At 53.1% G+C, this 26,877-nt stretch overlaps 22 non-coding genes across 22 annotated transcripts; all 22 read right to left on the bottom strand.

Moving 5' to 3' along the window:
* Positions 1-34: 34 nt before the first annotated feature.
* On the bottom strand, positions 35-128 carry LOC121454481. The gene has a single exon (XR_005975250.1). It is a non-coding gene; the product is annotated as a small nucleolar RNA SNORD116 (small nucleolar RNA).
* A 1,145-nt stretch (positions 129-1,273) lies between these two features.
* On the bottom strand, positions 1,274-1,367 carry LOC121454486. Its single transcript, XR_005975252.1, has one exon. It is a non-coding gene; the product is annotated as a small nucleolar RNA SNORD116 (small nucleolar RNA).
* A 1,149-nt stretch (positions 1,368-2,516) lies between these two features.
* On the bottom strand, positions 2,517-2,610 carry LOC121454500. The gene has a single exon (XR_005975254.1). It is a non-coding gene; the product is annotated as a small nucleolar RNA SNORD116 (small nucleolar RNA).
* A 1,149-nt stretch (positions 2,611-3,759) lies between these two features.
* On the bottom strand, positions 3,760-3,853 carry LOC121454503. Its single transcript, XR_005975255.1, has one exon. It is a non-coding gene; the product is annotated as a small nucleolar RNA SNORD116 (small nucleolar RNA).
* Positions 3,854-4,998: 1,145 nt separating this feature from the next.
* On the bottom strand, positions 4,999-5,092 carry LOC121454511. Its single transcript, XR_005975256.1, has one exon. It is a non-coding gene; the product is annotated as a small nucleolar RNA SNORD116 (small nucleolar RNA).
* A 1,149-nt stretch (positions 5,093-6,241) lies between these two features.
* On the bottom strand, positions 6,242-6,335 carry LOC121454516. The gene has a single exon (XR_005975257.1). It is a non-coding gene; the product is annotated as a small nucleolar RNA SNORD116 (small nucleolar RNA).
* A 1,149-nt stretch (positions 6,336-7,484) lies between these two features.
* On the bottom strand, positions 7,485-7,578 carry LOC121454518. Its single transcript, XR_005975258.1, has one exon. It is a non-coding gene; the product is annotated as a small nucleolar RNA SNORD116 (small nucleolar RNA).
* A 1,145-nt stretch (positions 7,579-8,723) lies between these two features.
* On the bottom strand, positions 8,724-8,817 carry LOC121454523. The gene has a single exon (XR_005975261.1). It is a non-coding gene; the product is annotated as a small nucleolar RNA SNORD116 (small nucleolar RNA).
* A 1,149-nt stretch (positions 8,818-9,966) lies between these two features.
* Positions 9,967-10,060, bottom strand: LOC121454530. The gene has a single exon (XR_005975262.1). It is a non-coding gene; the product is annotated as a small nucleolar RNA SNORD116 (small nucleolar RNA).
* A 1,145-nt stretch (positions 10,061-11,205) lies between these two features.
* On the bottom strand, positions 11,206-11,299 carry LOC121454789. The gene has a single exon (XR_005975324.1). It is a non-coding gene; the product is annotated as a small nucleolar RNA SNORD116 (small nucleolar RNA).
* Positions 11,300-12,448: 1,149 nt separating this feature from the next.
* On the bottom strand, positions 12,449-12,542 carry LOC121454863. The gene has a single exon (XR_005975366.1). It is a non-coding gene; the product is annotated as a small nucleolar RNA SNORD116 (small nucleolar RNA).
* A 1,149-nt stretch (positions 12,543-13,691) lies between these two features.
* LOC121454536 lies at positions 13,692-13,785 on the bottom strand. Its single transcript, XR_005975263.1, has one exon. It is a non-coding gene; the product is annotated as a small nucleolar RNA SNORD116 (small nucleolar RNA).
* Positions 13,786-14,930: 1,145 nt separating this feature from the next.
* LOC121454543 lies at positions 14,931-15,024 on the bottom strand. Its single transcript, XR_005975264.1, has one exon. It is a non-coding gene; the product is annotated as a small nucleolar RNA SNORD116 (small nucleolar RNA).
* Positions 15,025-16,173: 1,149 nt separating this feature from the next.
* LOC121454548 lies at positions 16,174-16,267 on the bottom strand. Its single transcript, XR_005975267.1, has one exon. It is a non-coding gene; the product is annotated as a small nucleolar RNA SNORD116 (small nucleolar RNA).
* Positions 16,268-17,416: 1,149 nt separating this feature from the next.
* Positions 17,417-17,510, bottom strand: LOC121454557. The gene has a single exon (XR_005975269.1). It is a non-coding gene; the product is annotated as a small nucleolar RNA SNORD116 (small nucleolar RNA).
* A 1,149-nt stretch (positions 17,511-18,659) lies between these two features.
* Positions 18,660-18,753, bottom strand: LOC121454563. The gene has a single exon (XR_005975272.1). It is a non-coding gene; the product is annotated as a small nucleolar RNA SNORD116 (small nucleolar RNA).
* Positions 18,754-19,902: 1,149 nt separating this feature from the next.
* On the bottom strand, positions 19,903-19,996 carry LOC121454568. Its single transcript, XR_005975273.1, has one exon. It is a non-coding gene; the product is annotated as a small nucleolar RNA SNORD116 (small nucleolar RNA).
* Positions 19,997-21,145: 1,149 nt separating this feature from the next.
* Positions 21,146-21,239, bottom strand: LOC121454574. Its single transcript, XR_005975276.1, has one exon. It is a non-coding gene; the product is annotated as a small nucleolar RNA SNORD116 (small nucleolar RNA).
* A 1,149-nt stretch (positions 21,240-22,388) lies between these two features.
* On the bottom strand, positions 22,389-22,482 carry LOC121454580. Its single transcript, XR_005975278.1, has one exon. It is a non-coding gene; the product is annotated as a small nucleolar RNA SNORD116 (small nucleolar RNA).
* A 1,149-nt stretch (positions 22,483-23,631) lies between these two features.
* Positions 23,632-23,725, bottom strand: LOC121454585. Its single transcript, XR_005975279.1, has one exon. It is a non-coding gene; the product is annotated as a small nucleolar RNA SNORD116 (small nucleolar RNA).
* Positions 23,726-24,874: 1,149 nt separating this feature from the next.
* Positions 24,875-24,968, bottom strand: LOC121454592. The gene has a single exon (XR_005975280.1). It is a non-coding gene; the product is annotated as a small nucleolar RNA SNORD116 (small nucleolar RNA).
* A 1,149-nt stretch (positions 24,969-26,117) lies between these two features.
* LOC121454598 lies at positions 26,118-26,211 on the bottom strand. The gene has a single exon (XR_005975282.1). It is a non-coding gene; the product is annotated as a small nucleolar RNA SNORD116 (small nucleolar RNA).
* Between the last annotated feature and the right edge of the window lie 666 nt (positions 26,212-26,877).

Below are 26,877 nucleotides of genomic sequence, written 5' to 3' on the forward strand. Positions count from 1 at the left end.
CTACTCCCAGAGGACCTGGGTGACCCAAGGTGCAGGACCTCAGTCTCGATGAGAGCGGTGGTACTGAGTTTTCACTCATTTTGTTCAGCTTTTCCAAGGAATGATTGACTGGGAATCATCATCGATCCAAGCACGCTGGAGTGGCCTGGCCCAGAGACTTTCAGAGGTAGGTCTCCTCTCAAGCCAGGGTGGGTGTTGGGGAGTGCGAGAACTGCCCAGACGTGCCCCATCTGGGAAAGGGAGGTTGCAATTGGTCCATGCATGGAAGGCAGGAGCACCTTGAGGACCTAAGTCTGCTACAGGCAGGTGCAGACTGGTCTGGAGGCACGAATGGGCACACCTCGCAGCACCAACAAGACCCGACAATCGTCAGCTCGTGCATCCAATTCATGTCATGCTTACCTTGGTCCTCGGGCCTTCTGCTGCAAGTCACCAACACCAGTGGGCAACAGTGCGATAGGCTCAGGCTGCTGCCATCAGTCGTAGGCATGGCCTGGGGTGTTGGGCCATTCTGTCTGCCCTGTGGCCATTGGTGCCACAGAAGCAACACTGTGAAGACATAAAAGCACAGGCCCTCGATACAGTGAAAGGCATGAAACTGGCTCTGGGAGGGCTTGAGCTGGTGGGTCTCAGTGGGATGATCGGGCAACAAGTGTTCTGCCAGCTCCCCTGCTCTGTCCAAACCCTCAAGCATGGTTTGCCAGATGGCTGACAGCAAACTATTCAAGTCTCAGGGCTTGGCCTGAGCCTGGCACCCTCCGTGGCCTTGAAGGTGATATTTGGCCCTCTCTGCAGCCATTCAACTAATATCTGTAAGCCCAACACATCCAGCTACTGCAACACCAGCAAGCACTCTCTTACTCAAAATAAATGAATGAATGGATAGATACATAAGTAAATGAATAAATAAATAAATATCATCGGAGGCTGCTCTGAATAAAGTCAGCCCGGAAACCAGCTCACTGGATTGATGAACAAGGACACGCCCAACTGGCAGTCTCAAGATCAAGGCTCAGGACTCAGCTCTCTTTGGACATGTTCCCTGAGCAAACCATGCCTCCTATTCCCTGAGCAGGTCTGACAAACTGACAGCCAGGGCTACTGGCACCTGCAAACCTCTCTCTTGCTAATGCAAATGTCAAAGTGCACTAAGCCTTCCCCACAGGACTTCACTCTAAGAGATGCTATGCCACTGCTGGAGGTGGGCAGGAGCAGGGGAGTGGTTGGCATTCCCGTATCCTACTCCCAGAGGACCTGGGTGACCCAAGGTGCAGGACCTCAGTCTCGATGAGAGCGGTGGTACTGAGTTTTCACTCATTTTGTTCAGCTTTTCCAAGGAATGATTGACTGGGAATCATCATCGATCCAAGCACGCTGGAGTGGCCTGGCCCAGAGACTTTCAGAGGTAGTTCTCCTCTCAAGCCAGGGTGGGTGTTGGGGAGTGCGAGAACTGCCCAGACGTGCCCCATCTGGGAAAGGGAGGTTGCAATGGGTCCATGCATGGAAGGCAGGAGCACCTTGAGGACCTAAGTCTGCTACAGGCAGGTGCAGACTGGTCTGGAGGCACGAATGGGCACACCTCGCAGCACCACCAAGACCCGACAATCATCAGCTCGTGCTTCCAATTCATGTCATGCTTACCTTGGTCCTCGGGCCTTCTGCTGCAAGCAAGTCACCAACACCAGTGGACAACAGTGCAATAGGCTCAGGCTGCTGCCATCAGCCCTAGGCATGGCCTGGGGTGTTGGGCCATTCTGTCTGCCCTGTGGCTGTGCGTGCCACAGAAGCAACACTGTAAAGACATAAAAGCACAGGCCCTCGTTACAGTGGGAGCCATGAAACTGGCTCTGGGAGGGCTTGAGCTGGTGGGTCTCAGTGGGATGATCGGGCAACAAGTGTTCTGCCAGCTCCACTGCTCTGCCCAAACCCTCCAGCATGGTTTGCCAGATGGCTGACAGCAAACTATTCAAGTCTCAGGGCTTGGCCTGAGCCTGGCACCCTCCGTGGCCTTGAAGGTGATATTTGGCCCTGTCTGCAGCCATTCAACTAATATCTGTAAGCCCAACACATCCAGCTACTGCAACACCAGCAAGCACTCTCTTACTCAAAATTAATGAATGAATGGATAGATACATAAGTAAATGAATAAATAAATAAATATCATCGGAGGCTGCTCTGAATAAAGTCAGCCCGGAAACCAGCTCACTGGATTGATGAACAAGGACACGCCCAACTGGCAGTCTCAAGATCAAGGCTCAGGACTCAGCTCTCTTTGGACATGTTCCCTGAGCAAACCATGCCTCCTATTCCCTGAGCAGGTCTGACAAACTGACAGCCAGGGCTACTGGCACCTGCAAACCTCTCTCTTGCTAATGCAAATGTCAAAGTGCACTAAGCCTTCCCCACAGGACTTCACTCTAAGAGATGCTATGCCACTGCTGGAGGTGGGCAGGAGCAGGGGAGTGGTTGGCATTCCCGTATCCTACTCCCAGAGGACCTGGGTGACCCAAGGAGCAGGACCTCAGTCTCGATGAGAGCGGTGGTACTGAGTTTTCACTCATTTTGTTCAGCTTTTCCAAGGAATGATTGACTGGGAATCATCATCGATCCAAGCACGCTGGAGTGGCCTGGCCCAGAGACTTTCAGAGGTAGGTCTCCTCTCAAGCCAGGGTGGGTGTTGGGGAGTGCGAGAACTGCCCAGACGTGCCCCATCTGGGAAAGGGAGGTTGCAATGGGTCCATGCATGGAAGGCAGGAGCACCTTGAGGACCTAAGTCTGCTACAGGCAGGTGCAGACTGGTCTGGAGGCACGAATGGGCACACCTCGCTGCACCACCAAGACCCGACAATCGTCAGCTCGTGCTTCCAATTCATGTCATGCTTACCTTGGTCCTCGGGCCTTCTGCTGCAAGCAAGTCACCAACACCAGTGGACAACAGTGCAATAGGCTCAGGCTGCTGCCATCAGCCCTAGGCATGGCCTGGGGTGTTGGGCCATTCTGTCTGCCCTGTGGCCGTGCGTGCCACAGAAGCAACACTGTAAAGACATAAAAGCACAGGCCCTCGTTACAGTGGGAGCCATGAAACTGGCTCTGGGAGGGCTTGAGCTGGTGGGTCTCAGTGGGATGATCGGGCAACAAGTGTTCTGCCAGCTCCCCTGCTCTGTCCAAACCCTCAAGCATGGTTTGCCAGATGGCTGACAGCAAACTATTCAAGTCTCAGGGCTTGGCCTGAGCCTGGCACCCTCCGTGGCCTTGAAGGTGATATTTGGCCCTCTCTGCAGCCATTCAACTAATATCTGTAAGCCCAACACATCCAGCTACTGCAACACCAGCAAGCACTCTCTTACTCAAAATAAATGAATGAATGGATAGATACATAAGTAAATGAATAAATAAATAAATATCATCGGAGGCTGCTCTGAATAAAGTCAGCCCGGAAACCAGCTCACTGGATTGATGAACAAGGACACGCCCAACTGGCAGTCTCAAGATCAAGGCTCAGGACTCAGCTCTCTTTGGACATGTTCCCTGAGCAAACCATGCCTCCTATTCCCTGAGCAGGTCTGACAAACTGACAGCCAGGGCTACTGGCACCTGCAAACCTCTCTCTTGCTAATGCAAATGTCAAAGTGCACTAAGCCTTCCCCACAGGACTTCACTCTAAGAGATGCTATGCCACTGCTGGAGGTGGGCAGGAGCAGGGGAGTGGTTGGCATTCCCGTATCCTACTCCCAGAGGACCTGGGTGACCCAAGGAGCAGGACCTCAGTCTCGATGAGAGCGGTGGTACTGAGTTTTCACTCATTTTGTTCAGCTTTTCCAAGGAATGATTGACTGGGAATCATCATCGATCCAAGCACGCTGGAGTGGCCTGGCCCAGAGACTTTCAGAGGTAGGTCTCCTCTCAAGCCAGGGTGGGTGTTGGGGAGTGCGAGAACTGCCCAGACGTGCCCCATCTGGGAAAGGGAGGTTGCAATGGGTCCATGCATGGAAGGCAGGAGCACCTTGAGGACCTAAGTCTGCTACAGGCAGGTGCAGACTGGTCTGGAGGCACGAATGGGCACACCTCGCAGCACCACCAAGACCCGACAATCGTCAGCTCGTGCTTCCAATTCATGTCATGCTTACCTTGGTCCTCGGGCCTTCTGCTGCAAGTCACCAACACCAGTGGGCAACAGTGCGATAGGCTCAGGCTGCTGCCATCAGCCCTAGGCATGGCCTGGGGTGTTGGGCCATTCTGTCTGCCCTGTGGCCATTGGTGCCACATATGCAACACTGTGAAGACATAAAAGCACAGGCCCTCGATACAGTGAAAGGCATGAAACTGGCTCTGGGAGGGCTTGAGCTGGTGGGTCTCAGTGGGATTATCGGGCAACAAGTGTTCTGCCAGCTCCCCTGCTCTGTCCAAACCCTCAAGCATGGTTTGCCAGATGGCTGACAGCAAACTATTCAAGTCTCAGGGCTTGGCCTGAGCCTGGCACGCTCCGTGGCCTTGAAGGTGATATTTGGCCCTCTCTGCAGCCATTCAACTAATATCTGTAAGCCCAACACATCCAGCTACTGCAACACCAGCAAGCACTCTCTTACTCAAAATAAATGAATGAATGGATAGATACATAAGTAAATGAATAAATAAATAAATATCATCGGAGGCTGCTCTGAATAAAGTCAGCCCGGAAACCAGCTCACTGGATTGATGAACAAGGACACGCCCAACTGGCAGTCTCAAGATCAAGGCTCAGGACTCAGCTCTCTTTGGACATGTTCCCTGAGCAAACCATGCCTCCTATTCCCTGAGCAGGTCTGACAAACTGACAGCCAGGGCTACTGGCACCTGCAAACCTCTCTCTTGCTAATGCAAATGTCAAAGTGCACTAAGCCTTCCCCACAGGACTTCACTCTAAGAGATGCTATGCCACTGCTGGAGGTGGGCAGGAGCAGGGGAGTGGTTGGCATTCCCGTATCCTACTCCCAGAGGACCTGGGTGACCCAAGGTGCAGGACCTCAGTCTCGATGAGAGCGGTGGTACTGAGTTTTCACTCATTTTGTTCAGCTTTTCCAAGGAATGATTGACTGGGAATCATCATCGATCCAAGCACGCTGGAGTGGCCTGGCCCAGAGACTTTCAGAGGTAGGTCTCCTCTCAAGCCAGGGTGGGTGTTGGGGAGTGCGAGAACTGCCCAGACGTGCCCCATCTGGGAAAGGGAGGTTGCAATGGGTCCATGCATGGAAGGCAGGAGCACCTTGAGGACCTAAGTCTGCTACAGGCAGGTGCAGACTGGTCTGGAGGCACGAATGGGCACACCTCGCAGCACCACCAAGACCCGACAATCGTCAGCTCGTGCTTCCAATTCATGTCATGCTTACCTTGGTCCTCGGGCCTTCTGCTGCAAGCAAGTCACCAACACCAGTGGACAACAGTGCAATAGGCTCAGGCTGCTGCCATCAGCCCTAGGCATGGCCTGGGGTGTTGGGCCATTCTGTCTGCCCTGTGGCTGTGCGTGCCACAGAAGCAACACTGTAAAGACATAAAAGCACAGGCCCTCGTTACAGTGGGAGCCATGAAACTGGCTCTGGGAGGGCTTGAGCTGGTGGGTCTCAGTGGGATGATCGGGCAACAAGTGTTCTGCCAGCTCCCCTGCTCTGTCCAAACCCTCAAGCATGGTTTGCCAGATGGCTGACAGCAAACTATTCAAGTCTCAGGGCTTGGCCTGAGCCTGGCACCCTCCGTGGCCTTGAAGGTGATATTTGGCCCTCTCTGCAGCCATTCAACTAATATCTGTAAGCCCAACACATCCAGCTACTGCAACACCAGCAAGCACTCTCTTACTCAAAATAAATGAATGAATGGATAGATACATAAGTAAATGAATAAATAAATAAATATCATCGGAGGCTGCTCTGAATAAAGTCAGCCCGGAAACCAGCTCACTGGATTGATGAACAAGGACACGCCCAACTGGCAGTCTCAAGATCAAGGCTCAGGACTCAGCTCTCTTTGGACATGTTCCCTGAGCAAACCGTGCCTCCTATTCCCTGAGCAGGTCTGACAAACTGACAGCCAGGGCTACTGGTACCTGCAAACCTCTCTCTTGCTAATGCAAATGTCAAAGTGCACTAAGCCTTCCCCACAGGACTTCACTCTAAGAGATGCTATGCCACTGCTGGAGGTGGGCAGGAGCAGGGGAGTGGTTGGCATTCCCGTATCCTACTCCCAGAGGACCTGGGTGACCCAAGGAGCAGGACCTCAGTCTCGATGAGAGCGGTGGTACTGAGTTTTCACTCATTTTGTTCAGCTTTTCCAAGGAATGATTGACTGGGAATCATCATCGATCCAAGCACGCTGGAGTGGCCTGGCCCAGAGACTTTCAGAGGTAGGTCTCCTCTCAAGCCAGGGTGGGTGTTGGGGAGTGCGAGAACTGCCCAGACGTGCCCCATCTGGGAAAGGGAGGTTGCAATGGGTCCATGCATGGAAGGCAGGAGCACCTTGAGGACCTAAGTCTGCTACAGGCAGGTGCAGACTGGTCTGGAGGCACGAATGGGCACACCTCGCTGCACCACCAAGACCCGACAATCGTCAGCTCGTGCTTCCAATTCATGTCATGCTTACCTTGGTCCTCGGGCCTTCTGCTGCAAGCAAGTCACCAACACCAGTGGACAACAGTGCAATAGGCTCAGGCTGCTGCCATCAGCCCTAGGCATGGCCTGGGGTGTTGGGCCATTCTGTCTGCCCTGTGGCCGTGCGTGCCACAGAAGCAACACTGTAAAGACATAAAAGCACAGGCCCTCGTTACAGTGGGAGCCATGAAACTGGCTCTGGGAGGGCTTGAGCTGGTGGGTCTCAGTGGGATGATCGGGCAACAAGTGTTCTGCCAGCTCCCCTGCTCTGTCCAAACCCTCAAGCATGGTTTGCCAGATGGCTGACAGCAAACTATTCAAGTCTCAGGGCTTGGCCTGAGCCTGGCACCCTCCGTGGCCTTGAAGGTGATATTTGGCCCTCTCTGCAGCCATTCAACTAATATCTGTAAGCCCAACACATCCAGCTACTGCAACACCAGCAAGCACTCTCTTACTCAAAATAAATGAATGAATGGATAGATACATAAGTAAATGAATAAATAAATAAATATCATCGGAGGCTGCTCTGAATAAAGTCAGCCCGGAAACCAGCTCACTGGATTGATGAACAAGGACACGCCCAACTGGCAGTCTCAAGATCAAGGCTCAGGACTCAGCTCTCTTTGGACATGTTCCCTGAGCAAACCATGCCTCCTATTCCCTGAGCAGGTCTGACAAACTGACAGCCAGGGCTACTGGCACCTGCAAACCTCTCTCTTGCTAATGCAAATGTCAAAGTGCACTAAGCCTTCCCCACAGGACTTCACTCTAAGAGATGCTATGCCACTGCTGGAGGTGGGCAGGAGCAGGGGAGTGGTTGGCATTCCCGTATCCTACTCCCAGAGGACCTGGGTGACCCAAGGAGCAGGACCTCAGTCTCGATGAGAGCGGTGGTACTGAGTTTTCACTCATTTTGTTCAGCTTTTCCAAGGAATGATTGACTGGGAATCATCATCGATCCAAGCACGCTGGAGTGGCCTGGCCCAGAGACTTTCAGAGGTAGGTCTCCTCTCAAGCCAGGGTGGGTGTTGGGGAGTGCGAGAACTGCCCAGACGTGCCCCATCTGGGAAAGGGAGGTTGCAATGGGTCCATGCATGGAAGGCAGGAGCACCTTGAGGACCTAAGTCTGCTACAGGCAGGTGCAGACTGGTCTGGAGGCACGAATGGGCACACCTCGCAGCACCACCAAGACCCGACAATCGTCAGCTCGTGCTTCCAATTCATGTCATGCTTACCTTGGTCCTCGGGCCTTCTGCTGCAAGTCACCAACACCAGTGGGCAACAGTGCGATAGGCTCAGGCTGCTGCCATCAGCCCTAGGCATGGCCTGGGGTGTTGGGCCATTCTGTCTGCCCTGTGGCCATTGGTGCCACATATGCAACACTGTGAAGACATAAAAGCACAGGCCCTCGATACAGTGAAAGGCATGAAACTGGCTCTGGGAGGGCTTGAGCTGGTGGGTCTCAGTGGGATTATCGGGCAACAAGTGTTCTGCCAGCTCCCCTGCTCTGTCCAAACCCTCAAGCATGGTTTGCCAGATGGCTGACAGCAAACTATTCAAGTCTCAGGGCTTGGCCTGAGCCTGGCACGCTCCGTGGCCTTGAAGGTGATATTTGGCCCTCTCTGCAGCCATTCAACTAATATCTGTAAGCCCAACACATCCAGCTACTGCAACACCAGCAAGCACTCTCTTACTCAAAATAAATGAATGAATGGATAGATACATAAGTAAATGAATAAATAAATAAATATCATCGGAGGCTGCTCTGAATAAAGTCAGCCCGGAAACCAGCTCACTGGATTGATGAACAAGGACACGCCCAACTGGCAGTCTCAAGATCAAGGCTCAGGACTCAGCTCTCTTTGGACATGTTCCCTGAGCAAACCATGCCTCCTATTCCCTGAGCAGGTCTGACAAACTGACAGCCAGGGCTACTGGCACCTGCAAACCTCTCTCTTGCTAATGCAAATGTCAAAGTGCACTAAGCCTTCCCCACAGGACTTCACTCTAAGAGATGCTATGCCACTGCTGGCGGTGGGCAGGAGCAGGGGAGTGGTTGGCATTCCCGTATCCTACTCCCAGAGGACCTGGGTGACTCAAGGTGCAGGACCTCAGTCTCGATGAGAGCGGTGGTACTGAGTTTTCACTCATTTTGTTCAGCTTTTCCAAGGAATGATTGACTGGGAATCATCATCGATCCAAGCACGCTGGAGTGGCCTGGCCCAGAGACTTTCAGAGGTAGGTCTCCTCTCAAGCCAGGGTGGGTGTTGGGGAGTGCGAGAACTGCCCAGACGTGCCCCATCTGGGAAAGGGAGGTTGCAATGGGTCCATGCATGGAAGGCAGGAGCACCTTGAGGACCTAAGTCTGCTACAGGCAGGTGCAGACTGGTCTGGAGGCACGAATGGGCACACCTCGCAGCACCACCAAGACCCGACAATCGTCAGCTCGTGCTTCCAATTCATGTCATGCTTACCTTGGTCCTCGGGCCTTCTGCTGCAAGCAAGTCACCAACACCAGTGGACAACAGTGCAATAGGCTCAGACTGCTGCCATCAGCCCTAGGCATGGCCTGGGGTGTTGGGCCATTCTGTCTGCCCTGTGGCTGTGCGTGCCACAGAAGCAACACTGTAAAGACATAAAAGCACAGGCCCTCGATACAGTAAAAGGCATGAAACTGGCTCTGGGAGTGCTTGAGCTGGTGGGTCTCAGTGGGATGATCGGGCAACAAGTGTTCTGCCAGCTCCCCTGCTCTGTCCAAACCCTCAAGCATGGTTTGCCAGATGGCTGACAGCAAACTATTCAAGTCTCAGGGCTTGGCCTGAGCCTGGCACCCTCCGTGGCCTTGAAGGTGATATTTGGCCCTCTCTGCAGCCATTCAACTAATATCTGTAAGCCCAACACATCCAGCTACTGCAACACCAGCAAGCACTCTCTTACTCTAAATAAATGAATGAATGGATAGATACATAAGTAAATGAATAAATAAATAAATATCATCGGAGGCTGCTCTGAATAAAGTCAGCCCGGAAACCAGCTCACTGGATTGATGAACAAGGACACGCCCAACTGGCAGTCTCAAGATCAAGGCTCAGGACTCAGCTCTCTTTGGACATGTTCCCTGAGCAAACCATGCCTCCTATTCCCTGAGCAGGTCTGACAAACTGACAGCCAGGGCTACTGGCACCTGCAAACCTCTCTCTTGCTAATGCAAATGTCAAAGTGCACTAAGCCTTCCCCACAGGACTTCACTCTAAGAGATGCTATGCCACTGCTGGAGGTGGGCAGGAGCAGGGGAGTGGTTGGCATTCCCGTATCCTACTCCCAGAGGACCTGGGTGACCCAAGGTGCAGGACCTCAGTCTCGATGAGAGCGGTGGTACTGAGTTTTCACTCATTTTGTTCAGCTTTTCCAAGGAATGATTGACTGGGAATCATCATCGATCCAAGCACGCTGGAGTGGCCTGGCCCAGAGACTTTCAGAGGTAGGTCTCCTCTCAAGCCAGGGTGGGTGTTGGGGAGTGCGAGAACTGCCCAGACGTGCCCCATCTGGGAAAGGCAGGTTCCAATTGGTCCATGCATGGAAGGCAGGAGCACCTTGAGGACCTAAGTCTGCTACAGGCAGGTGCAGACTGGTCTGGAGGCACGAATGGGCACACCTCGCAGCACCACCAAGACCCGACAATCGTCAGCTCGTGCTTCCAATTCATGTCATGCTTACCTTGGTCCTCGGGCCTTCTGCTGCAAGTCACCAACACCAGTGGGCAACAGTGCGATAGGCTCAGGATGCTGCCATCAGCCGTAGGCATGGCCTGGGGTGTTGGGCCATTCTGTCTGCCCTGTGGCCATTGGTGCCACAGATGCAACACTGTGAAGACATAAAAGCACAGGCCCTCGATACAGTGAAAGGCATGAAACTGGCTCTGGGAAGGCTTGAGCTGGTGGGTCTCAGTGGGATGATCGGGCAACAAGTGTTCTGCCAGCTCCCCTGCTCTGTCCAAACCCTCAAGCATGGTTTGCCAGATGGCTGACAGCAAACTCTTCAAGTCTCAGGGCTTGGCCTGAGCCTGGCACCCTCCGTGGCCTTGAAGGTGATATTTGGCCCTCTCTGCAGCCATTCAACTAATATCTGTAAGCCCAACACATCCAGCTACTGCAACACCAGCAAGCACTCTCTTACTCAAAATGAATGAATGAATGGATAGATACATAAGTAAATGAATAAATAAATTAATATCATCGGAGGCTGCTCTGAATAAAGTCAGCCCGGAAACCAGCTCACTGGATTGATGATCAAGGACACGCCCAACTGGCAGTCTCAAGATCAAGGCTCAGGACTCAGCTCTCTTTGGACATGTTCCCTGAGCAAACCATGCCTCCTATTCCCTGAGCAGGTCTGACAAACTGACAGCCAGGGCTACTGGCACCTGCAAACCTCTCTCTTGCTAATGCAAATGTCAAAGTGCACTAAGCCTTCCCCACAGGACTTCACTCTAAGAGATGCTATGCCACTGCTGGAGGTCGGCAGGAGCAGGGGAGTGGTTGGCATTCCCGTATCCTACTCCCAGAGGACCTGGGTGACCCAAGGTGCAGGACCTCAGTCTCGATGAGAGCGGTGGGACTGAGTTTTCACTCATTTTGTTCAGCTTTTCCAAGGAATGATTGACTGGGAATCATCATCGATCCAAGCACGCTGGAGTGGCCTGGCACAGAGACTTACAGAGGTAGGTCTCCTCTCAAGCCAGGGTGGGTGTTGGGGAGTGCGAGAACTGCCCAGACGTGCCCCAAATGGGAAAGGGAGGTTGCAATGGGTCCATGCATGGAAGGCAGGAGCACGTTGAGGACCTAAGTCTGCTACAGGCAGGTGCAGACTGGTCTGGAGGCACGAATGGGCACACCTCGCAGCACCACCAAGACCCGACAATCGTCAGCTCGTGCTTCCAATTCATGTCATGCTTACCTTGGTCCTCGGGCCTTCTGCTGCAAGCAAGTCACCAACACCAGTGGACAACAGTGCAATAGGCTCAGGCTGCTGCCATCAGCCCTAGGCATGGCCTGGGGTGTTGGGCCATTCTGTCTGCCCTGTGGCTGTGCGTGCCACAGAAGCAACACTGTAAAGACATAAAAGCACAGGCCCTCGATACAGTGAAAGGCATGAAACTGGCTCTGGGAGGGCTTGAGCTGGTGGGTCTCAGTGGGATGGTCGGGCAACAAGTGTTCTGCCAGCTCCCCTGCTCTGTCCAAACCCTCAAGCATGGTTTGCCAGATGGCTGACAGCAAACTATTCAAGTCTCAGGGCTTGGCCTGAGCCTGGCACCCTCCGTGGCCTTGAAGGTGATATTTGGCCCTCTCTGCAGCCATTCAACTAATATCTGTAAGCCCAACACATCCAGCTACTGCAACACCAGCAAGCACTCTCTTACTCAAAATAAATGAATGAATGGATAGATACATAAGTAAATGAATAAATAAATTAATATCATCGGAGGCTGCTCTGAATAAAGTCAGCCCGGAAACCAGCTCACTGGATTGATGAACAAGGACACGCCCAACTGGCAGTCTCAAGATCAAGGCTCAGGACTCAGCTCTCTTTGGACATGTTCCCTGAGCAAACCATGCCTCCTATTCCCTGAGCAGGTCTGACAAACTGACAGCCAGGGCTACTGGCACCTGCAAACCTCTCTCTTGCTAATGCAAATGTCAAAGTGCACTAAGCCTTCCCCACAGGACTTCACTCTAAGAGATGCTATGCCACTGCTGGAGGTGGGCAGGAGCAGGGGAGTGGTTGGCATTCCCGTATCCTACTCCCAGAGGACCTGGGTGACCCAAGGTGCAGGACCTCAGTCTCGATGAGAGCGGTGGTACTGAGTTTTCACTCATTTTGTTCAGCTTTTCCAAGGAATGATTGACTGGGAATCATCATCGACCCAAGCACGCTGGAGTGGCCTGGCCCAGAGACTTTCAGAGGTAGGTCTCCTCTCAAGCCAGGGTGGGTGTTGGGGAGTGCGAGAACTGCCCAGACGTGCCCCAAATGGGAAAGGGAGGTTGCAATGGGTCCATGCATGGAAGGCAGGAGCACCTTGAGGACCTAAGTCTGCTACAGGCAGGTGCAGACTGGTCTGGAGGCACGAATGGGCACACCTCGCAGCACCACCAAGACCCGACAATCGTCAGCTCGTGCTTCCAATTCATGTCATGCTTACCTTGGTCCTCGGGCCTTCTGCTGCAAGCAAGTCACCAACACCAGTGGACAACAGTGCAATAGGCTCAGACTGCGGCCATCAGCCCTAGGCATGGCCTGGGGTGTTGGGCCATTCTGTCTGCCCTGTGGCTGTGCGTGCCACAGAAGCAACACTGTAAAGACATAAAAGCACAGGCCGTCGATACAGTAAAAGGCATGAAACTGGCTCTGGGAGGGCTTGAGCTGGTGGGTCTCAGTGGGATGATCGGGCAACAAGTGTTCTGCCAGCTCCCCTGCTCTGTCCAAACCCTCAAGCATGGTTTGCCAGATGGCTGACAGCAAACTATTCAAGTCTCAGGGCTTGGCCTGAGCCTGGCACCCTCCGTGGCCTTGAAGGTGATATTTGGCCCTCTCTGCAGCCATTCAACTAATATCTGTAAGCCCAACACATCCAGCTACTGCAACACCAGCAAGCACTCTCTTACTCAAAATAAATGAATGAATGGATAGATACATAAGTAAATGAATAAATAAATAAATATCATCGGAGGCTGCTCTGAATAAAGTCAGCCCGGAAACCAGCTCACTGGATTGATGAACAAGGACACGCCCAACTGGCAGTCTCAAGATCAAGGCTCAGGACTCAGCTCTCTTTGGACATGTTCCCTGAGCAAACCATGCCTCCTATTCCCTGAGCAGGTCTGACAAACTGACAGCCAGGGCTACTGGCACCTGCAAACCTCTCTCTTGCTAATGCAAATGTCAAAGTGCACTAAGCCTTCCCCACAGGACTTCACTCTAAGAGATGCTATGCCACTGCTGGAGGTGGGCAGGAGCAGGGGAGTGGTTGGCATTCCCGTATCCTACTCCCAGAGGACCTGGGTGACCCAAGGTGCAGGACCTCAGTCTCGATGAGAGCGGTGGTACTGAGTTTTCACTCATTTTGTTCAGCTTTTCCAAGGAATGATTGACTGGGAATCATCATCGATCCAAGCACGCTGGAGTGGCCTGGCCCAGAGACTTTCAGAGGTAGGTCTCCTCTCAAGCCAGGGTGGGTGTTGGGGAGTGCGAGAACTGCCCAGACGTGCCCCATCTGGGAAAGGGAGGTTCCAATTGGTCCATGCATGGAAGGCAGGAGCACCTTGAGGACCTAAGTCTGCTACAGGCAGGTGCAGACTGGTCTGGAGGCACGAATGGGCACACCTCGCAGCACCACCAAGACCCGACAATCGTCAGCTCGTGCTTCCAATTCATGTCATGCTTACCTTGGTCCTCGGGCCTTCTGCTGCAAGTCACCAACACCAGTGGGCAACAGTGCGATAGGCTCAGGATGCTGCCATCAGCCGTAGGCATGGCCTGGGGTGTTGGGCCATTCTGTCTGCCCTGTGGCCATTGGTGCCACAGATGCAACACTGTGAAGACATAAAAGCACAGGCCCTCGATACAGTGAAAGGCATGAAACTGGCTCTGGGAAGGCTTGAGCTGGTGGGTCTCAGTGGGATGATCGGGCAACAAGTGTTCTGCCAGCTCCCCTGCTCTGTCCAAACCCTCCAGCATGGTTTGCCAGATGGCTGACAGCAAACTATTCAAGTCTCAGGGCTTGGCCTGAGCCTGGCACCCTCCGTGGCCTTGAAGGTGATATTTGGCCCTCTCTGCAGCCATTCAACTAATATCTGTAAGCCCAACACATCCAGCTACTGCAACACCAGCAAGCACTCTCTTACTCAAAATGAATGAATGAATGGATAGATACATAAGTAAATGAATAAATAAATAAATATCATCGGAGGCTGCTCTGAATAAAGTCAGCCCGGAAACCAGCTCACTGGATTGATGAACAAGGACACGCCCAACTGGCAGTCTCAAGATCAAGGCTCAGGACTCAGCTCTCTTTGGACATGTTCCCTGAGCAAACCATGCCTCCTATTCCCTGAGCAGGTCTGACAAACTGACAGCCAGGGCTACTGGCACCTGCAAACCTCTCTCTTGCTAATGCAAATGTCAAAGTGCACTAAGCCTTCCCCACAGGACTTCACTCTAAGAGATGCTATGCCACTGCTGGAGGTGGGCAGGAGCAGGGGAGTGGTTGGCATTCCCGTATCCTACTCCCAGAGGACCTGGGTGACCCAAGGTGCAGGACCTCAGTCTCGATGAGAGCGGTGGTACTGAGTTTTCACTCATTTTGTTCAGCTTTTCCAAGGAATGATTGACTGGGAATCATCATCGATCCAAGCACGCTGGAGTGGCCTGGCCCAGAGACTTTCAGAGGTAGGTCTCCTCTCAAGCCAGGGTGGGTGTTGGGGAGTGCGAGAACTGCCCAGACGTGCCCCAAATGGGAAAGGGAGGTTGCAATGGGTCCATGCATGGAAGGCAGGAGCACCTTGAGGACCTAAGTCTGCTACAGGCAGGTGCAGACTGGTCTGGAGGCACGAATGGGCACACCTCGCAGCACCACCAAGACCCGACAATCGTCAGCTCGTGCTTCCAATTCATGTCATGCTTACCTTGGTCCTCGGGCCTTCTGCTGCAAACAAGTCACCAACACCAGTGGACAACAGTGCAATAGGCTCAGGCTGCTGCCATCAGCCCTAGGCATGGCCTGGGGTGTTGGGCCATTCTGTCTGCCCTGTGGCTGTGCGTGCCACAGAAGCAACACTGTAAAGACATAAAAGCACAGGCCCTCGTTACAGTGGGAGCCATGAAACTGGCTCTGGGAGGGCTTGAGCTGGTGGGTCTCAGTGGGATGATCGGGCAACAAGTGTTCTGCCAGCTCCCCTGCTCTGCCCAAACCCTCCAGCATGGTTTGCCAGATGGCTGACAGCAAACTATTCAAGTCTCAGGGCTTGGCCTAAGCCTGGCACCATCCGTGGCCTTGAAGGTGATATTTGGCCCTCTCTGCAGCCATTCAACTAATATCTGTAAGACCAACACATCCAGCTACTGCAACACCAGCAAGCACTATCTTACTCAAAATAAATGAATGAATGGATAGATACATAAGTAAATGAATAAATAAATAAATATCATCGGAGGCTGCTCTGAATAAAGTCAGCCCGGAAACCAGCTCACTGGATTGATGAACAAGGACACGCCCAACTGGCAGTCTCAAGATCAAGGCTCAGGACTCAGCTCTCTTTGGACATGTTCCCTGAGCAAACCATGCCTCCTATTCCCTGAGCAGGTCTGACAAACTGACAGCCAGGGCTACTGGCACCTGCAAACCTCTCTCTTGCTAATGCAAATGTCAAAGTGCACTAAGCCTTCCCCACAGGACTTCACTCTAAGAGATGCTATGCCACTGCTGGAGGTGGGCAGGAGCAGGGGAGTGGTTGGCATTCCCGTATCCTACTCCCAGAGGACCTGGGTGACCCAAGGTGCAGGACCTCAGTCTCGATGAGAGCGGTGGTACTGAGTTTTCACTCATTTTGTTCAGCTTTTCCAAGGAATGATTGACTGGGAATCATCATCGATCCAAGCACGCTGGAGTGGCCTGGCCCAGAGACTTTCAGAGGTAGGTCTCCTCTCAAGCCAGGGTGGGTGTTGGGGAGTGCGAGACCTGCCCAGACGTGCCCCAAATGGGAAAGGGAGGTTGCAATGGGTCCATGCATGGAAGGCAGGAGCACCTTGAGGACCTAAGTCTGCTAGAGGCAGGTGCAGACTGGTCTGGAGGCACGAATGGGCACACCTCGCAGCACCACCAAGACCCGACAATCGTCAGCTCGTGCTTCCAATTCATGTCATGCTTACCTTGGTCCTCGGGCCTTCTGCTGCAAGCAAGTCACCAACACCAGTGGACAACAGTGCAATAGGCTCAGGCTGCTGCCATCAGCCCTAGGCATGGCCTGGGGTGTTGGGCCATTCTGTCTGCCCTGTGGCTGTGCGTGCCACAGAAGCAACACTGTAAAGACATAAAAGCACAGGCCCTCGTTACAGTGGGAGCCATGAAACTGGCTCTGGGAGGGCTTGAGCTGGTGGGTCTCAGTGGGATGATCGGGCAACAAGTGTTCTGCCAGCTCCCCTGCTCTGCCCAAACCCTCCAGCATGGTTTGCCAGATGGCTGACAGCAAACTATTCAAGTCTCAGGGCTTGGCCTAAGCCTGGGACCATCCGTGGCCTTGAAGGTGATATTTGGCCCTCTCTGCAGCCATTCAACTAATATCTGTAAGACCAACACATCCAGCTACTGCAACACCAGCAAGCACTATCTTACTCAAAATAAATGAATGAATGGATAGATACATAAGTAAATGAATAAATAAATAAATATCATCGGAGGCTGCTCTGAATAAAGTCAGCCTGGAAACCAGCTCACTGGATTGATGAACAAGGACACGCCCAACTGGCAGTCTCAAGATCAAGGCTCAGGACTCAGCTCTCTTTGGACATGTTCCCTGAGCAAACCATGCCTCCTATTCCCTGAGCAGGTCTGACAAACTGACAGCCAGGGCTACTGGCACCTGCAAACCTCTCTCTTGCTAATGCAAATGTCAAAGTGCACTAAGCCTTCCCCACAGGACTTCACTCTAAGAGATGCTATGCCACTGCTGGAGGTGGGCAGGAGCAGGGGAGTGGTTGGCATTCCCGTATCCTACTCCCAGAGGACCTGGGTGACCCAAGGTGCAGGACCTCAGTCTCGATGAGAGCGGTGGTACTGAGTTTTCACTCATTTTGTTCAGCTTTTCCAAGGAATGATTGACTGGGAATCATCATCGATCCAAGCACGCTGGAGTGGCCTGGCCCAGAGACTTTCAGAGGTAGGTCTCCTCTCAAGCCAGGGTGGGTGTTGGGGAGTGCGAGAACTGCCCAGACGTGCCCCAAATGGGAAAGGGAGGTTGCAATGGGTCCATGCATGGAAGGCAGGAGCACCTTGAGGACCTAAGTCTGCTAGAGGCAGGTGCAGACTGGTCTGGAGGCACGAATGGGCACACCTCGCAGCACCACCAAGACCCGACAATCGTCAGCTCGTGCTTCCAATTCATGTCATGCTTACCTTGGTCCTCGGGCCTTCTGCTGCAAGCAAGTCACCAACACCAGTGGACAACAGTGCAATAGGCTCAGGCTGCTGCCATCAACCCTAGGCATGGCCTGGGGTGTTGGGCCATTCTGTCTGCCCTGTGGCTGTGCGTGCCACAGAAGCAACACTGTAAAGACATAAAAGCACAGGCCCTCGTTACAGTGGGAGCCATGAAACTGGCTCTGGGAGGGCTTGAGCTGGTGGGTCTCAGTGGGATGATCGGGCAACAAGTGTTCTGCCAGCTCCCCTGCTCTGCCCAAACCCTCCAGCATGGTGTGCCAGATGGCTGACAGCAAACTATTCAAGTCTCAGGGCTTGGCCTAAGCCTGGCACCATCCGTGGCCTTGAAGGTGATATTTGGCCCTCTCTGCATCCATTCAACTAATATCTGTAAGCCCAACACATCCAGCTACTGCAACACCAGCAAGCACTCTCTTACTCAAAATGAATGAATGAATGGATAGATACATAAGTAAATGAATAAATAAATAAATATCATCGGAGGCTGCTCTGAATAAAGTCAGCCCGGGAACCACCTCACTGGAGTGATGAACAAGGAAACGCCCAACTGGCAGTCTCAAGATCAAGGCTCAGGACTCAGCTCTCTTTGGACATGTTCCCTGAGCAAACCATGCCTCCTATTCCCTGAGCAGGTCTGACAAACTGACAGCCAGGGCTACTGGCACCTGCAAACCTCTCTCTTGCTAATGCAAATGTCAAAGTGCACTAAGCCTTCCCCACAGGACTTCACTCTAAGAGATGCTATGCCACTGCTGGAGGTGGGCAGGAGCAGGGGAGTGGTTGGCATTCCCGTATCCTACTCCCAGAGGACCTGGGTGACCCAAGGTGCAGGACCTCAGTCTCGATGAGAGCGGTGGTACTGAGTTTTCACTCATTTTGTTCAGCTTTTCCAAGGAATGATTGACTGGGAATCATCATCGATCCAAGCACGCTGGAGTGGCCTGGCCCAGAGACTTTCAGAGGTAGGTCTCCTCTCAAGCCAGGGTGGGTGTTGGGGAGTGCGAGACCTGCCCAGACGTGCCCCAAATGGGAAAGGGAGGTTGCAATGGGTCCATGCATGGAAGGCAGGAGCACCTTGAGGACCTAAGTCTGCTAGAGGCAGGTGCAGACTGGTCTGGAGGCACGAATGGGCACACCTCGCAGCACCACCAAGACCCGACAATCGTCAGCTCGTGCTTCCAATTCATGTCATGCTTACCTTGGTCCTCGGGCCTTCTGCTGCAAGCAAGTCACCAACACCAGTGGACAACAGTGCAATAGGCTCAGGCTGCTGCCATCAGCCCTAGGCATGGCCTGGGGTGTTGGGCCATTCTGTCTGCCCTGTGGCTGTGCGTGCCACAGAAGCAACACTGTAAAGACATAAAAGCACAGGCCCTCGTTACAGTGGGAGCCATGAAACTGGATCTGGGAGGGCTTGAGCTGGTGGGTCTCAGTGGGATGATCGGGCAACAAGTGTTCTGCCAGCTCCCCTGCTCTGCCCAAACCCTCCAGCATGGTTTGCCAGATGGCTGACAGCAAACTATTCAAGTCTCAGGGCTTGGCCTAAGCCTGGGACCATCCGTGGCCTTGAAGGTGATATTTGGCCCTCTCTGCAGCCATTCAACTAATATCTGTAAGACCAACACATCCAGCTACTGCAACACCAGCAAGCACTATCTTACTCAAAATAAATGAATGAATGGATAGATACATAAGTAAATGAATAAATAAATAAATATCATCGGAGGCTGCTCTGAATAAAGTCAGCCTGGAAACCAGCTCACTGGATTGATGAACAAGGACACGCCCAACTGGCAGTCTCAAGATCAAGGCTCAGGACTCAGCTCTCTTTGGACATGTTCCCTGAGCAAACCATGCCTCCTATTCCCTGAGCAGGTCTGACAAACTGACAGCCAGGGCTACTGGCACCTGCAAACCTCTCTCTTGCTAATGCAAATGTCAAAGTGCACTAAGCCTTCCCCACAGGACTTCACTCTAAGAGATGCTATGCCACTGCTGGAGGTGGGCAGGAGCAGGGGAGTGGTTGGCATTCCCGTATCCTACTCCCAGAGGACCTGGGTGACCCAAGGTGCAGGACCTCAGTCTCGATGAGAGCGGTGGTACTGAGTTTTCACTCATTTTGTTCAGCTTTTCCAAGGAATGATTGACTGGGAATCATCATCGATCCAAGCACGCTGGAGTGGCCTGGCCCAGAGACTTTCAGAGGTAGGTCTCCTCTCAAGCCAGGGTGGGTGTTGGGGAGTGCGAGAACTGCCCAGACGTGCCCCAAATGGGAAAGGGAGGTTGCAATGGGTCCATGCATGGAAGGCAGGAGCACCTTGAGGACCTAAGTCTGCTAGAGGCAGGTGCAGACTGGTCTGGAGGCACGAATGGGCACACCTCGCAGCACCACCAAGACCCGACAATCGTCAGCTCGTGCTTCCAATTCATGTCATGCTTACCTTGGTCCTCGGGCCTTCTGCTGCAAGCAAGTCACCAACACCAGTGGACAACAGTGCAATAGGCTCAGGCTGCTGCCATCAACCCTAGGCATGGCCTGGGGTGTTGGGCCATTCTGTCTGCCCTGTGGCTGTGCGTGCCACAGAAGCAACACTGTAAAGACATAAAAGCACAGGCCCTCGTTACAGTGGGAGCCATGAAACTGGCTCTGGGAGGGCTTGAGCTGGTGGGTCTCAGTGGGATGATCGGGCAACAAGTGTTCTGCCAGCTCCCCTGCTCTGCCCAAACCCTCCAGCATGGTGTGCCAGATGGCTGACAGCAAACTATTCAAGTCTCAGGGCTTGGCCTAAGCCTGGCACCATCCGTGGCCTTGAAGGTGATATTTGGCCCTCTCTGCATCCATTCAACTAATATCTGTAAGCCCAACACATCCAGCTACTGCAACACCAGCAAGCACTCTCTTACTCAAAATGAATGAATGAATGGATAGATACATAAGTAAATGAATAAATAAATAAATATCATCGGAGGCTGCTCTGAATAAAGTCAGCCCGGGAACCACCTCACTGGAGTGATGAACAAGGAAACGCCCAACTGGCAGTCTCAAGATCAAGGCTCAGGACTCAGCTCTCTTTGGACATGTTCCCTGAGCAAACCATGCCTCCTATTCCCTGAGCAGGTCTGACAAACTGACAGCCAGGGCTACTGGCACCTGCAAACCTCTCTCTTGCTAATGCAAATGTCAAAGTGCACTAAGCCTTCCCCACAGGACTTCACTCTAAGAGATGCTATGCCACTGCTGGAGGTGGGCAGGAGCAGGGGAGTGGTTGGCATTCCCGTATCCTACTCCCAGAGGACCTGGGTGACCCAAGGTGCAGGACCTCAGTCTCGATGAGAGCGGTGGTACTGAGTTTTCACTCATTTTGTTCAGCTTTTCCAAGGAATGATTGACTGGGAATCATCATCGATCCAAGCACGCTGGAGTGGCCTGGCCCAGAGACTTTCAGAGGTAGGTCTCCTCTCAAGCCAGGGTGGGTGTTGGGGAGTGCGAGACCTGCCCAGACGTGCCCCAAATGGGAAAGGGAGGTTGCAATGGGTCCATGCATGGAAGGCAGGAGCACCTTGAGGACCTAAGTCTGCTAGAGGCAGGTGCAGACTGGTCTGGAGGCACGAATGGGCACACCTCGCAGCACCACCAAGACCCGACAATCGTCAGCTCGTGCTTCCAATTCATGTCATGCTTACCTTGGTCCTCGGGCCTTCTGCTGCAAGCAAGTCACCAACACCAGTGGACAACAGTGCAATAGGCTCAGGCTGCTGCCATCAGCCCTAGGCATGGCCTGGGGTGTTGGGCCATTCTGTCTGCCCTGTGGCTGTGCGTGCCACAGAAGCAACACTGTAAAGACATAAAAGCACAGGCCCTCGTTACAGTGGGAGCCATGAAACTGGATCTGGGAGGGCTTGAGCTGGTGGGTCTCAGTGGGATGATCGGGCAACAAGTGTTCTGCCAGCTCCCCTGCTCTGCCCAAACCCTCCAGCATGGTTTGCCAGATGGCTGACAGCAAACTATTCAAGTCTCAGGGCTTGGCCTAAGCCTGGGACCATCCGTGGCCTTGAAGGTGATATTTGGCCCTCTCTGCAGCCATTCAACTAATATCTGTAAGACCAACACATCCAGCTACTGCAACACCAGCAAGCACTATCTTACTCAAAATAAATGAATGAATGGATAGATACATAAGTAAATGAATAAATAAATAAATATCATCGGAGGCTGCTCTGAATAAAGTCAGCCTGGAAACCAGCTCACTGGATTGATGAACAAGGACACGCCCAACTGGCAGTCTCAAGATCAAGGCTCAGGACTCAGCTCTCTTTGGACATGTTCCCTGAGCAAACCATGCCTCCTATTCCCTGAGCAGGTCTGACAAACTGACAGCCAGGGCTACTGGCACCTGCAAACCTCTCTCTTGCTAATGCAAATGTCAAAGTGCACTAAGCCTTCCCCACAGGACTTCACTCTAAGAGATGCTATGCCACTGCTGGAGGTGGGCAGGAGCAGGGGAGTGGTTGGCATTCCCGTATCCTACTCCCAGAGGACCTGGGTGACCCAAGGTGCAGGACCTCAGTCTCGATGAGAGCGGTGGTACTGAGTTTTCACTCATTTTGTTCAGCTTTTCCAAGGAATGATTGACTGGGAATCATCATCGATCCAAGCACGCTGGAGTGGCCTGGCCCAGAGACTTTCAGAGGTAGGTCTCCTCTCAAGCCAGGGTGGGTGTTGGGGAGTGCGAGAACTGCCCAGACGTGCCCCAAATGGGAAAGGGAGGTTGCAATGGGTCCATGCATGGAAGGCAGGAGCACCTTGAGGACCTAAGTCTGCTACAGGCAGGTGCAGACTGGTCTGGAGGCACGAATGGGCACACCTCGCAGCACCACCAAGACCCGACAATCGTCAGCTCGTGCTTCCAATTCATGTCATGCTTACCTTGGTCCTCGGGCCTTCTGCTGCAAGCAAGTCACCAACACCAGTGGACAACAGTGCAATAGGCTCAGGCTGCTGCCATCAACCCTAGGCATGGCCTGGGGTGTTGGGCCATTCTGTCTGCCCTGTGGCTGTGCGTGCCACAGAAGCAACACTGTAAAGACATAAAAGCACAGGCCCTCGTTACAGTGGGAGCCATGAAACTGGATCTGGGAGGGCTTGAGCTGGTGGGTCTCAGTGGGATGATCGGGCAACAAGTGTTCTGCCAGCTCCCCTGCTCTGCCCAAACCCTCCAGCATGGTTTGCCAGATGGCTGACAGCAAACTATTCAAGTCTCAGGGCTTGGCCTAAGCCTGGCACCATCCGTGGCCTTGAAGGTGATATTTGGCCCTCTCTGCATCCATTCAACTAATATCTGTAAGCCCAACACATCCAGCTACTGCAACACCAGCAAGCACTCTCTTACTCAAAATGAATGAATGAATGGATAGATACATAAGTAAATGAATAAATAAATAAATATCATCGGAGGCTGCTCTGAATAAAGTCAGCCCGGGAACCACCTCACTGGAGTGATGAACAAGGAAACGCCCAACTGGCAGTCTCAAGATCAAGGCTCAGGACTCAGCTCTCTTTGGACATGTTCCCTGAGCAAACCATGCCTCCTATTCCCTGAGCAGGTCTGACAAACTGACAGCCAGGGCTACTGGCACCTGCAAACCTCTCTCTTGCTAATGCAAATGTCAAAGTGCACTAAGCCTTCCCCACAGGACTTCACTCTAAGAGATGCTATGCCACTGCTGGAGGTGGGCAGGAGCAGGGGAGTGGTTGGCATTCCCGTATCCTACTCCCAGAGGACCTGGGTGACCCAAGGTGCAGGACCTCAGTCTCGATGAGAGCGGTGGTACTGAGTTTTCACTCATTTTGTTCAGCTTTTCCAAGGAATGATTGACTGGGAATCATCATCGATCCAAGCACGCTGGAGTGGCCTGGCCCAGAGACTTTCAGAGGTAGGTCTCCTCTCAAGCCAGGGTGGGTGTTGGGGAGTGCGAGACCTGCCCAGACGTGCCCCAAATGGGAAAGGGAGGTTGCAATGGGTCCATGCATGGAAGGCAGGAGCACCTTGAGGACCTAAGTCTGCTAGAGGCAGGTGCAGACTGGTCTGGAGGCACGAATGGGCACACCTCGCAGCACCACCAAGACCCGACAATCGTCAGCTCGTGCTTCCAATTCATGTCATGCTTACCTTGGTCCTCGGGCCTTCTGCTGCAAGCAAGTCACCAACACCAGTGGACAACAGTGCAATAGGCTCAGGCTGCTGCCATCAGCCCTAGGCATGGCCTGGGGTGTTGGGCCATTCTGTCTGCCCTGTGGCTGTGCGTGCCACAGAAGCAACACTGTAAAGACATAAAAGCACAGGCCCTCGTTACAGTGGGAGCCATGAAACTGGCTCTGGGAGGGCTTGAGCTGGTGGGTCTCAGTGGGATGATCGGGCAACAAGTGTTCTGCCAGCTCCCCTGCTCTGCCCAAACCCTCCAGCATGGTTTGCCAGATGGCTGACAGCAAACTATTCAAGTCTCAGGGCTTGGCCTAAGCCTGGCACCATCCGTGGCCTTGAAGGTGATATTTGGCCCTCTCTGCAGCCATTCAACTAATATCTGTAAGACCAACACATCCAGCTACTGCAACACCAGCAAGCACTATCTTACTCAAAATAAATGAATGAATGGATAGATACATAAGTAAATGTATAAATAAATAAATATCATCGGAGGCTGATCTGAATAAAGTCAGCACAGAAACCAGCTCACTGGATTGATGAACAAAGACACGCCCAACTGGCAGTCTCAAGATCAAGCCTCAGGACTCAGCTCTCTTTGGACATGTTCCCTGAGCAAACCATGCCTCCTATTCCCTGAGCACGTCTGACAAACTGACAGCCAGGGCTACTGGCACCTGCAAACCTCTGTCTTGCTAATGCAAATGTCAAAGTGCACTAAGCCTTCCCCACAGGACTTCACTCTAAGAGATGCTATGCCACTGCTGGAGGTGGGCAGGAGCAGGGGAGTGGTTGGCATTCCCGTATCCTACTCCCAGAGGACCTGGGTGACCCAAGGTGCAGGACCTCAGTCTCGATGAGAGCGGTGGTACTGAGTTTTCACTCATTTTGTTCAGCTTTTCCAAGGAATGATTGACTGGGAATCATCATCGATCCAAGCACGCTGGAGTGGCCTGGCCCAGAGACTTTCAGAGGTAGGTCTCCTCTCAAGCCAGGGTGGGTGTTGGGGAGTGCGAGAACTGCCCAGACGTGCCCCATCTGGGAGAGGGAGGTTGCAATTGGTCCATGCATGGAAGGCAGGAGCACGTTGAGGACCTAAGTCTGCTACAGGCAGGTGGAGACTGGTCTGGAGGCACGAATGGGCACACCTCGCAGCACCACCAAGACCCGACAATCGTCAGCTCGTGCTTCCAATTCATGTCATGCTTACCTTGGTCCTCGGGCCTTCTGCTGCAAGCAAGTCACCAACACCAGTGGACAACAGTGCAATAGGCTCAGGCTGCTGCCATCAGCCCTAGGCATGGCCTGGGGTGTTGGGCCATTCTGTCTGCCCTGTGGCTGTGCGTGCCACAGAAGCAACACTGTAAAGACATAAAAGCACAGGCCCTCGTTACAGTGGGAGCCATGAAACTGGCTCTGGGAGGGCTTGAGCTGGTGGGTCTCAGTGGGATGATCGGGCAACAAGTGTTCTGCCAGCTCCCCTGCTCTGCCCAAACCCTCCAGCATGGTTTGCCAGATGGCTGACAGCAAACTATTCAAGTCTCAGGGCTTGGCCTAAGCCTGGCACCATCCGTGGCCTTGAAGGTGATATTTGGCCCTCTCTGCAGCCATTCAACTAATATCTGTAAGACCAACACATCCAGCTACTGCAACACCAGCAAGCACTATCTTACTCAAAATAAATGAATGAATGGATAGATACATAAGTAAATGTATAAATAAATAAATATCATCGGAGGCTGATCTGAATAAAGTCAGCACAGAAACCAGCTCACTGGATTGATGAACAAAGACACGCCCAACTGGCAGTCTCAAGATCAAGCCTCAGGACTCAGCTCTCTTTGGACATGTTCCCTGAGCAAACCATGCCTCCTATTCCCTGAGCACGTCTGACAAACTGACAGCCAGGGCTACTGGCACCTGCAAACCTCTGTCTTGCTAATGCAAATGTCAAAGTGCACTAAGCCTTCCCCACAGGACTTCACTCTAAGAGATGCTATGCCACTGCTGGAGGTGGGCAGGAGCAGGGGAGTGGTTGGCATTCCCGTATCCTACTCCCAGAGGACCTGGGTGACCCAAGGTGCAGGACCTCAGTCTCGATGAGAGCGGTGGTACTGAGTTTTCACTCATTTTGTTCAGCTTTTCCAAGGAATGATTGACTGGGAATCATCATCGATCCAAGCACGCTGGAGTGGCCTGGCCCAGAGACTTTCAGAGGTAGGTCTCCTCTCAAGCCAGGGTGGGTGTTGGGGAGTGCGAGAACTGCCCAGACGTGCCCCAAATGGGAAAGGGAGGTTGCAATGGGTCCATGCATGGAAGGCAGGAGCACCTTGAGGACCTAAGTCTGCTACAGGCAGGTGCAGACTGGTCTGGAGGCACGAATGGGCACACCTCGCAGCACCACCAAGACCCGACAATCGTCAGCTCGTGCTTCCAATTCATGTCATGCTTACCTTGGTCCTCGGGCCTTCTGCTGCAAGCAAGTCACCAACACCAGTGGACAACAGTGCAATAGGCTCAGGCTGCTGCCATCAGCCCTAGGCATGGCCTGGGGTGTTGGGCCATTCTGTCTGCCCTGTGGCTGTGCGTGCCACAGAAGCAACACTGTAAAGACATAAAAGCACAGGCCCTCGTTACAGTGGGAGCCATGAAACTGGCTCTGGGAGGGCTTGAGCTGGTGGGTCTCAGTGGGATGATCGGGCAACAAGTGTTCTGCCAGCTCCCCTGCTCTGCCCAAACCCTCCAGCATGGTTTGCCAGATGGCTGACAGCAAACTATTCAAGTCTCAGGGCTTGGCCTAAGCCTGGCACCATCCGTGGCCTTGAAGGTGATATTTGGCCCTCTC

This window comes from Microtus oregoni, unplaced genomic scaffold, assembly GCF_018167655.1.
Source record: "Microtus oregoni isolate MIOR12 unplaced genomic scaffold, Mior012 000000F_ref0000247, whole genome shotgun sequence".
NCBI lineage: Eukaryota > Metazoa > Chordata > Mammalia > Rodentia > Cricetidae > Microtus > Microtus oregoni.